Source organism: Larus michahellis, chromosome 4, assembly GCF_964199755.1.
Source record: "Larus michahellis chromosome 4, bLarMic1.1, whole genome shotgun sequence".
Taxonomy (NCBI): domain Eukaryota; kingdom Metazoa; phylum Chordata; class Aves; order Charadriiformes; family Laridae; genus Larus; species Larus michahellis.
The window spans coordinates 30,090,065-30,098,687 of NC_133899.1; positions in this window are offsets into that span (position 1 = coordinate 30,090,065).

Genomic DNA, 8,623 nt, shown 5'->3' on the forward strand with positions numbered 1-8,623 from the left:
CCAGGGCCTGCAGGTTAATTTTTAAGGGGCCACAAAAGGTAGAAAGAGAATAAGACTAACATCAGAGCATTTAAATGCACTTTCACAGAAAAACTATAGGAATCTGCATATGAAAAGTGCAGAAAAAAAAAAAAGGATTCTTGAAAGGCAATGCGGGAGTGTTCCCTATCCCGATACCAAATCCCTGAAAAACGCCTGAAGGAAGGAAGATGAGGGTGTGTTGCTCTGCAGTCTCATCTTTTCTGCTCGCCTGCCTTCCCCTTCCCGGGGGAACTATCTATCCAAACACAGTAAGCTGAAAGGAAGTTTAGCCTCAATCTTACCAAGACCCTAAGCACCAGCCAAGAACACAATGTGCATGTAGAAAACAGGGACTGAGAGGGGAAAATCCCACTGTACAGTCATCGCTGGACAGGCGGTGTCAAGAGTTCAGTTCATTTGTATGAACTGGTTGTTAGGAGACTTGCCAAATAGTATGCAAGGCAATGATTTCACTGCTAAAGTGGTCATTCCCTTCAGCGTAAAGTAATTAACCAAATCTGGACCCCCAACCACGCGCAGCACCCAAGCTTGCCTCTTCCTGAGTTAATCTGGTCAGTATAAAATGGTAAATCACACTTCCTGGAAGAGTAGAGGAAACTACATACCTTACTTACCATAAGTGACAAGGCAGACAAAGTTTAAATACAGATGTTTTGAAGATGCTGCATTGGAGGCATTTTTTTCAGAAAATTAGACTTAACGCTAAAACCACCTGGAACTTTAAAATGAGCAGACTTCCCAGTTACATCATTATAGTTTTAAAAATAGTCCTCTTCATAAGATGCAAAACAATTTACCTGCATTATTAGTCTTCATTAGTTGTATTACTAAACCACTCAGGAGCCTTAGCTGTGAACAGCAACCACCACGGGCAAGGCTCTGTACAAATAACACAGACAATTATCTTTTGACGTGTTTTTGACATTGACAGAATTTGAGACAAATTTATCCCAGGAGCAACACAAAAGAAGCCAGTGAAATGACACCCTGTGTCAGTTTAGTCCTCCACCTCAAATCTTCAGTCAATACTCCTTTATTTTCTTAGATACTTTTCCCCTTTTTAAACATATTCTGTCTCAGACACTGCCCTTTAGTTTTTGAATATATCCTAGAATTTCCTTTTAAAATTTTTCCTATCCAGCACTCCCTCTGGGTCCTCACAGTGATACCAACTCTTTCAAAGAGAGCAAAAATGAAGCAAAGCCTTACTCCCAGCAAACAGCTTGCTGCTTGCCTTCTGGGGGTATCTAATGGACTTCGACCCTCTGTCATAGAATCATAGAATCTTCATGGTTGGAAAGGACCTTTGAGATCATCAAGTCCAACCAAACACCCTACAATCTCTGCCACTAGAGCATGCCCTGAAGTGCCACATCTAGACGTTTCTTAAATACCTCTAGGGATGGTGACTCAACCACCTCCCTGGGCAGGCTGTTCCAGCACCCGACCACTCTTTCAGTAAAGTAATTCTTCCTAATATCTAATCTAAACCTCCCCTGCCACAACTTCAGACCATTTCCTCTGGTCCTGTCATTATTCACTTGGGAGAAGAGGCCAACACTCACCCCTCTACAACCTCCTTTCAGGTAGTTGTAGAGGGCAATGAGGTCTCCCCTCAGCCTCCTCTTCTCCAAGCTAAACATGCCCAGCTCCCTCAGCCTCTCCTCACATGACCTGGTCTCCAGACCCCTCACCAGCCTGGTAGCTCTCCTCTGGACACGCTCCAGCACTTCAATGTCCCTCTTGTGCAGAGGGGCCCAGAACTGAACACAGCACTCGAGGTGAGGCCTCACCAGTGCCGAGTACAGAGGCATGATCACTTCCCTGCTCCTGCTGGCCACGCAATTCCTGATACAAGCCAGAGTGCTGCTGGCCTTCTTGCCCACCTGGGCACACAGCTGGCTCATGTTAAGCTGGCCATCCACCAGCACCCCCAGGTCCTTTTCTGCTGGGCAGCTTTCCAGCCACTCTTCCCCAAGCCTGTAGCGTTGCCTGGGGTTGTTGTGACCGAAATGCAGGACCCGGCACTTGGCCTTATTAAGCCTCATACAGTTGGCCTTGGTCCATCGATCCAGCCTGTCCAGGTCCCTCTGTAGAGCCTTCCTACCCTCAAGCAGATCAACACTCCCACCTAGTTTCATGTCATCTGCAAACTTACTGAGGGTGCACTCAATCCCCTCATTCAGATCAGTGATAAAGGTATTAAACAAAACTGGCCCCAAAACTGAGCCCTGAGGAACACCACTGGTGACTGGCCGCCAAGAGGATTTCACCCCATTAATCACAACTCTCTGGGCACGGCCATCCAGCCAGTTTTTAACCCAGTGAAGAGTACACTTGTCTATGCCAGGATTCGCCAGCTTCTCCAGGAGAATGCTGTGGGGGACGGTGTCAAAGGCCTTACCAAACTCCAGACAGACAATGTCCACAGCCTTCCCCGCTTCCCTAATGTACAGAGCCACATCCCCACCTCTCCTTCCTTGCCTATCCCTTCTGAAGAGCTTATAGCCATTCATCGCAGCATTCCAGTCCTGACAGTCATCCCACCATGCTTCCGTGATGGCAACTACATCATAGTTGTCCTGCTGCACAATGGCTTCCAGCTCATCCCATTTGTTGCCCATGCTACGTGCATTTGTGTAGATGCACTTGAGCTGGTCTACCGATTTCACGCCCATCCTTGGCCCTTTATCCCTGGGCTCATTACTAGTGGGCCTGGTTTTATCCCCTTCCCCCTTCGATTCTAGTTTAAAGCCCTGTCCGTGAGCCTTGCTAACTCTTGGTCTAGTACCCTTTTCCCCTTTCGGAATAGGGTTTTCCCATTCTTAGCAAGCAGGCCTGGTGTCCTGCAGATCAAACTATGATCACTGAACCCAAAGCCCTGCTTGTAGCACCAGTTTTGGAGACAGGTGTTGATCCGTCCAATTTTCTTGTTTACCCATTCCTCAGTCCCCAAAACTGGAAGGATTTCACAATCATCACAGGATCTCACAAACAGAGGAGAACACAATTTGTGCTCCCAAACCTTTGACAAGGCATCCCAAGGCCCTGTAATCTTTCTTCATTGCCCTCAGACTTCTACTCTCCAGCTCCTCACTGTCTGCCTGTAAGATCAAAAGAGGGTAATAACCTGAGGGCTGTATCAGGCCAGGAAGCTTCCTAGTTATATCCCTAACACAGGCCCCAGGGAGGCAGCAGACCTCCCTGTGGGAAGGGTCCGGCCTGCACATGGGACCCTCAGTTCCCCTCAGAATGGAACCCCCTATGACTATTGCCCTCCTCCGGCTCTTGACAGAAGCAGCCTTAATGCGTGGAGCTGGCTGCTTTGGCAGCTCCCTGGATGGGGCTTTATCAGCATCCTTAGTTCCCTCATCACCTATCTCCAGAGGCCCACATCTGTTCTGTACGGGCACCTGGGGGGGGATGGGGGGTCTGGAGGGGGCTCTCCTGCTGCCCCGAGCAGGTACGTGCTTCCATTCCCCCCCATCCTCTCCTAGTTCCCCTCCCTCTGCCTGGTGACAAGAGGGCAGGGGATCCTCTTCCTCTCGTGGAGCCTCCGCCTGCTGCTTCTTCCCTGAGGCTGGCAGGGTGCGGCTCCACCGGTCAATCTCCCTTTCACACTCCCGAATGGTCCTCAGTCCTTCTGCTTCCTCCTTAGGCTCAGCCACCAGGCTGAGCAGATCATTGACCTGGTCACAGCGCACACGGGCACTGCCTTTGCTGTCCTCCTGCCAGAGGGACAGACATTCCATGCAGCCCGTCGCCTGGACGGCTGCATGCCTCTCCGCCACGTCCGCTTGGGTCGCTTTATTCCTTCTGGCTTTGGCTATAGACCGACTGGAGACCATGTTTTCTCTGCAGTCGACCCGGCCTGTCTGCCTGCCCGCTCTCGTTCCTCCCCTCGCGGTCACCCGTCCCGCGCTCTGCGGTGACTGCCCGCCGCTGGCGTCGCCTCGCCGACGCACACCCTCCTCTGGCGCTCCGGGGCGGCTCCTTGGGTGACACCCAGGGAACACCCACCCAGCAAACACCACTGTTCCCTCAATGCCCAGGGACCAGGTCGCTGCGCTCCCGAAGGGCTGCTTTTGTCAGGGAGGCGCTGGCTCCGCCCCGCTCCTCCTCAGCTGCCTCCGCCCCCCGGAAGCGCCGGGTACCGGCCCGGCCCGGCCGCTTTCCCTGGCTTGAAAAGCCTCAAAAACGAGCCCCTTTGCCAGCCTTGTTTGCCGCGATTCCCTTCCCCAGTACAGAGTTACCTGCACTGGAGCTGGTCTCCTCGGCGAGTCTTTTTTATGGACATAGGGAACAGCATCCTTCCTGTAGCTAAGCCACATATTGGGATGGCAAATTGTTGTGTACAGGAGGCAGTAGAGAGTTCAAAAGAGTAATAGGCAGAAGTCTGAGATCATTTCCAATATCTGCTCTCAAACTGCTTGTCAAAGGAGAAGGCTCCAGCTTTCGTCTTCTTTGTAGGTTATTATGGGGCTGTGCATTTCTATGCCTCCACAAAGCCAGAGAGAAACGTCCCTTCAGTTTCCTCTGTAGACGGCCAATTGTACACCACGTGTACCTTCCTGAGCCAGCTTCAGCGGGCCAGCGACCTGCCACCAGGGTTATAGAGGGCCTTCAACTAGCAACATCCCTTAACTAGGATTTTTTTAAAAAAATAACTCTATGGGATTGGGCAAACCAATTAACCAAGAGGAAAAAAAAATAACTTTTCCTCCCATCCCTTTCATTGACTGGGCAGAGATTCTCTCCTGTGTAGGAAAGATTACATATATTCCAGCTTTTTCAACACCCTCTTTCATAAAGCGTCAGTCTCTGCTCCTTCCGGGCAGTCAGTGTCAATCCATTACCTTCAAGAAAAACTCCATGGATGATTTCTGTTATTTATTTGATGTTTCATGTTATCTGGGACAGATGCTTTCTTGAGTCCTTTGAGAAGTGTTGCACCACTACATTAGTGAGGTCAGCTACCAAAACAGAGGAGTTGCTGCACCAAAGGCTGTTCAACATCTCCAGGGTATGCCTAAAATCCCAGTCGTGCCAGTGCCACCATGGCAACATTGCTGTTATTGCCCACTTTTACCTCCCTTTTATTTAGATACACTCCTAGGATGCAAGTTGTTGCTTCCTCAGTCAGGGCCATTTTAACAGCCACAAATGAAAGAAAAAATATATATGCCTTACAAGATGTCTTCACAGCTATGGCTTTTTAAAAGCTGAAACAGATCTTGCTATAATCAGTCATTCCTAACCACGGGGACCTACACTGCTTCTCCATTACCAGGGAACAACAGGACATAAAAGTACTGAGGCCAGTAACCCTACTCCCACTTAAAGCAGAGGATTAGTTTTTCTGGGTTTACCCTTAGGTTGCTTCCCCAAGAACCAAGGTAAGTATATTCTGTAGCTGACCTCCAACCATTTATTGCACACCAGTACACTGATAGTTTTTTCCAAAGGACTTTCCTTTCTCAATACTTCTAGCGACCTTACAGTCAAATCTTCCACTTTTAAGTACTTTTTAAGGGAGAAAAGGAGTATACCTCCACAAATGAGCTGCAGTCTCTCCTGTGAGACTCCCTTATATTGTCTCCGATACGCTGTGAGCTTGGCTGCAGTTCCCATTCATTACGTCTGCACACACTTGACAGAGAACTCTCAGTAATGGAAATATTTGTAAACTGGGCTTTGTGATCATCACATTTTTCTGCTGACAAAATACTGAAGGAACGAAGAAGAGGTCTGTTTTAAATAATCAGGATATTTGACTTGGGAACATGATGCAGCTGCTTTAGTATTGAGAAAAAAAAAAATTAAAATGCTTTTGTAGAGTGAAAAAACGCTGCAGAAAGGCAGAGGGGAAAGCAAGCTACTTGCCATCAGCAAAGTTTACTTAAAACTTGTGGTGTGAAAGAAAGCAGGCGATGGCAGAATTAGGAGAGGGATTTGATTAGGTCACCTTGATCATGCCTCAGCATAGGTTTACGCTCTTTATTGTCAGTTCACCACCTCCAACAATGTACGCAGGCGAGCTGGGCCAACAAGCTCCGAAATGCTCCTGCTGGTGGCTCTCAGGAGAGGAGCTCTGCATGGAGTGGCAGATGTTTCCTTATACCTTATTAAGTGCAAAGCAGAGGCAGCCCGAAGTGGACTGCTGGGGTGCAGGTAGTGCTGGGGAGGAACTAAGAGGTGCCAGGGGCTGCGGAGGAGACGGACACAAGGAAGGGTGGCTGAGAGGATAGTCATGGGAGTTAGCCATCGCAGTGGAAGTGCTCAGTGCTTGTGAGGCAGGTGGATGAGCACAGAGGTGGGTCTTCAACTCATGTAAACCACCCCACATCCACCAACTTCAGCACAACAGCTCACCAGACTGCTTTAAACCAGGTGAGGACCTGGCCCCAAATGTTCTTCCATGCAAGACATAGGAGGGCAGATTTACAAGCAACACCAAGAACATGACAGACACACACCACGCGCAGGCTCTCCAGGGGCTGTGCCAATAAAGTAGTCTGTCTGTCATGCAAAACTGTGCTGCAACCCAACATGGAATAGCAAATAATACCGTTAGAGTATAATAATAGAATAGATAGAATAGTAGAATAATGCTACTTCTTCAGAGAAGTAGTATGAAAGCAGGTGCTAGCTCCTTTCTGTTTGCTGCGGTAAGTAAGAAAAAAGGAATCCAAGTTCTGCTATGAGATGGAAGATTTCTTCTGTGCTTGTTGTCTCTATACAGATAAAATTGATAATTACAAATAGCTATGTCTTTTCAATGGCTTTCTTCCCTGTGTAGGCAGTAATCCAACACACTGCAGTATGTACTGTAGTTAACAATACTAATGTTAACTTTTTACTCTAAAAAGATAATGTCAAATTAAGGGGTTGATCCTGCTATCACTTAAATATGCCCTGACCTTCAGGAATCCAGTTATCCCTTTGTTTCCTTTAGTGTATGAGCTTGTATGCCCTTGCACAGGACCTGCATTTCACAGCAAGGGAATAAGATTGAGCCACAATCCCCTCTGTAAAGAGAGAAACCTCCTTCTTCAACTCAAGAACAACCACAATACCATCACAACACCTGCTCAGTGCTAAATGAACAAATATTTAATGTGATGTTACACATCAAAGGTGTTAAAAACTGAAATTCATTATCACCAGAATGATGGGATTTCCCTGAACCTTCATTTTCAAAGCTGTGAGAAACAGACACAATAAACACGGATCCAAACTAGCAATGGTACACTTGGAATTAAGCATTTTCTTTCTTAAATGCAAAGACAGGCAAAGGGAAAATTATAAAGTTATTAATGATACAGGTGTCTTCTGGATTCTCTGTTCTTTTGCCTTGTGTTCTTATGTTCTGAATATTAAAAAGGATATAGTTATCAGCAGCAAGAACAGAATGGTTTTCTTAAAGGATTTGTGTGCCTAACATAGCTTATTGAGAAAGTTTATATAAGCATCATGTCCCGGTACCTAATCCACCAAAATAGGTCAATAAAGCAATGCCAGAAAAAAAGAAACTTTTAAAAAAATAATCTGTTTGGGAAGTTAATTCATTTTTTATTAAACTACAGGGTTCTTTCCCTTTTTTGAACACCAGGGATTAACATAGATATGACCAAAGCTACATGTCATATGTTGGCTTTTCAGTTCTTTCAGGCCATCAGTGCATGCTGGAAAATGAAAGTTTGGCTTTTCCACACTGGGAGATGGACAGCTGTGCACCAAGCCAACACTGAGCTACTAAAATACCAAAATAGCAGGAGCCAAATACCAAAATGTTTTTATACCAGCAATACTCTAGTGTGTGCAATTCCTGTCTGCAGCTGCTTTTCTCTCTGCAGCCCCTCTTGACCAAGCCACGGCTGCTGCCATGCACCCTCTGCACAGGTGGGACAACGCTGCCTGCATGGCCTCTCCCTGCTGTTCTGTTATCGCTCTGAACGTTCGGGTCCCATCACTGCCGTTGTTTCTGATTAATCCTCAGGATGACTCAGAATAGTTGTCGTAATGCAATATCATTTTGCTGCTTCTTCCCACAAAATCACTTGCGTTGCATTCCAGGAGGGTAAACAGAGTACCTCTCCTTTTTAAAAGTGGAAAATGAGAACCTGGGGAGCATAAAATTGTCAGTCTGGAAAGAGACTAGTGCAAATTATTAAGCAATCCGTTTATAAACACCAGGAGAACAATAAAGTGATTAAAAAAAGACAGAGTAGATGTGTTAAGAACACACTGTACCAAACCCAAACTCATTTTCCTCTTTGACAGGATGACTGGGAAAGGAGAAGGTGGTAGATGTTGGATGTCTTGATTTCAGTCATGAGAAAGTAGGAAAGCTGTTTTCCAGGACCACCTGCCTCTAAACACATGTCCCAACAAGTTGCCTTCAGACCAAAAGTACATGTTGCCATTGGGCTCCTGAAGTGGTCTGTCCTGTCCAATTGTACTCAGCATTCCCATTAATCTTCCTAACATCGCAAAGTAAAATTTCAGGAACATGCAGGTGGCCTCAATTAAGAATGTCGTACCCACCAAGGAGGGCAGGATGTGAGTGTGATTTCTAGTC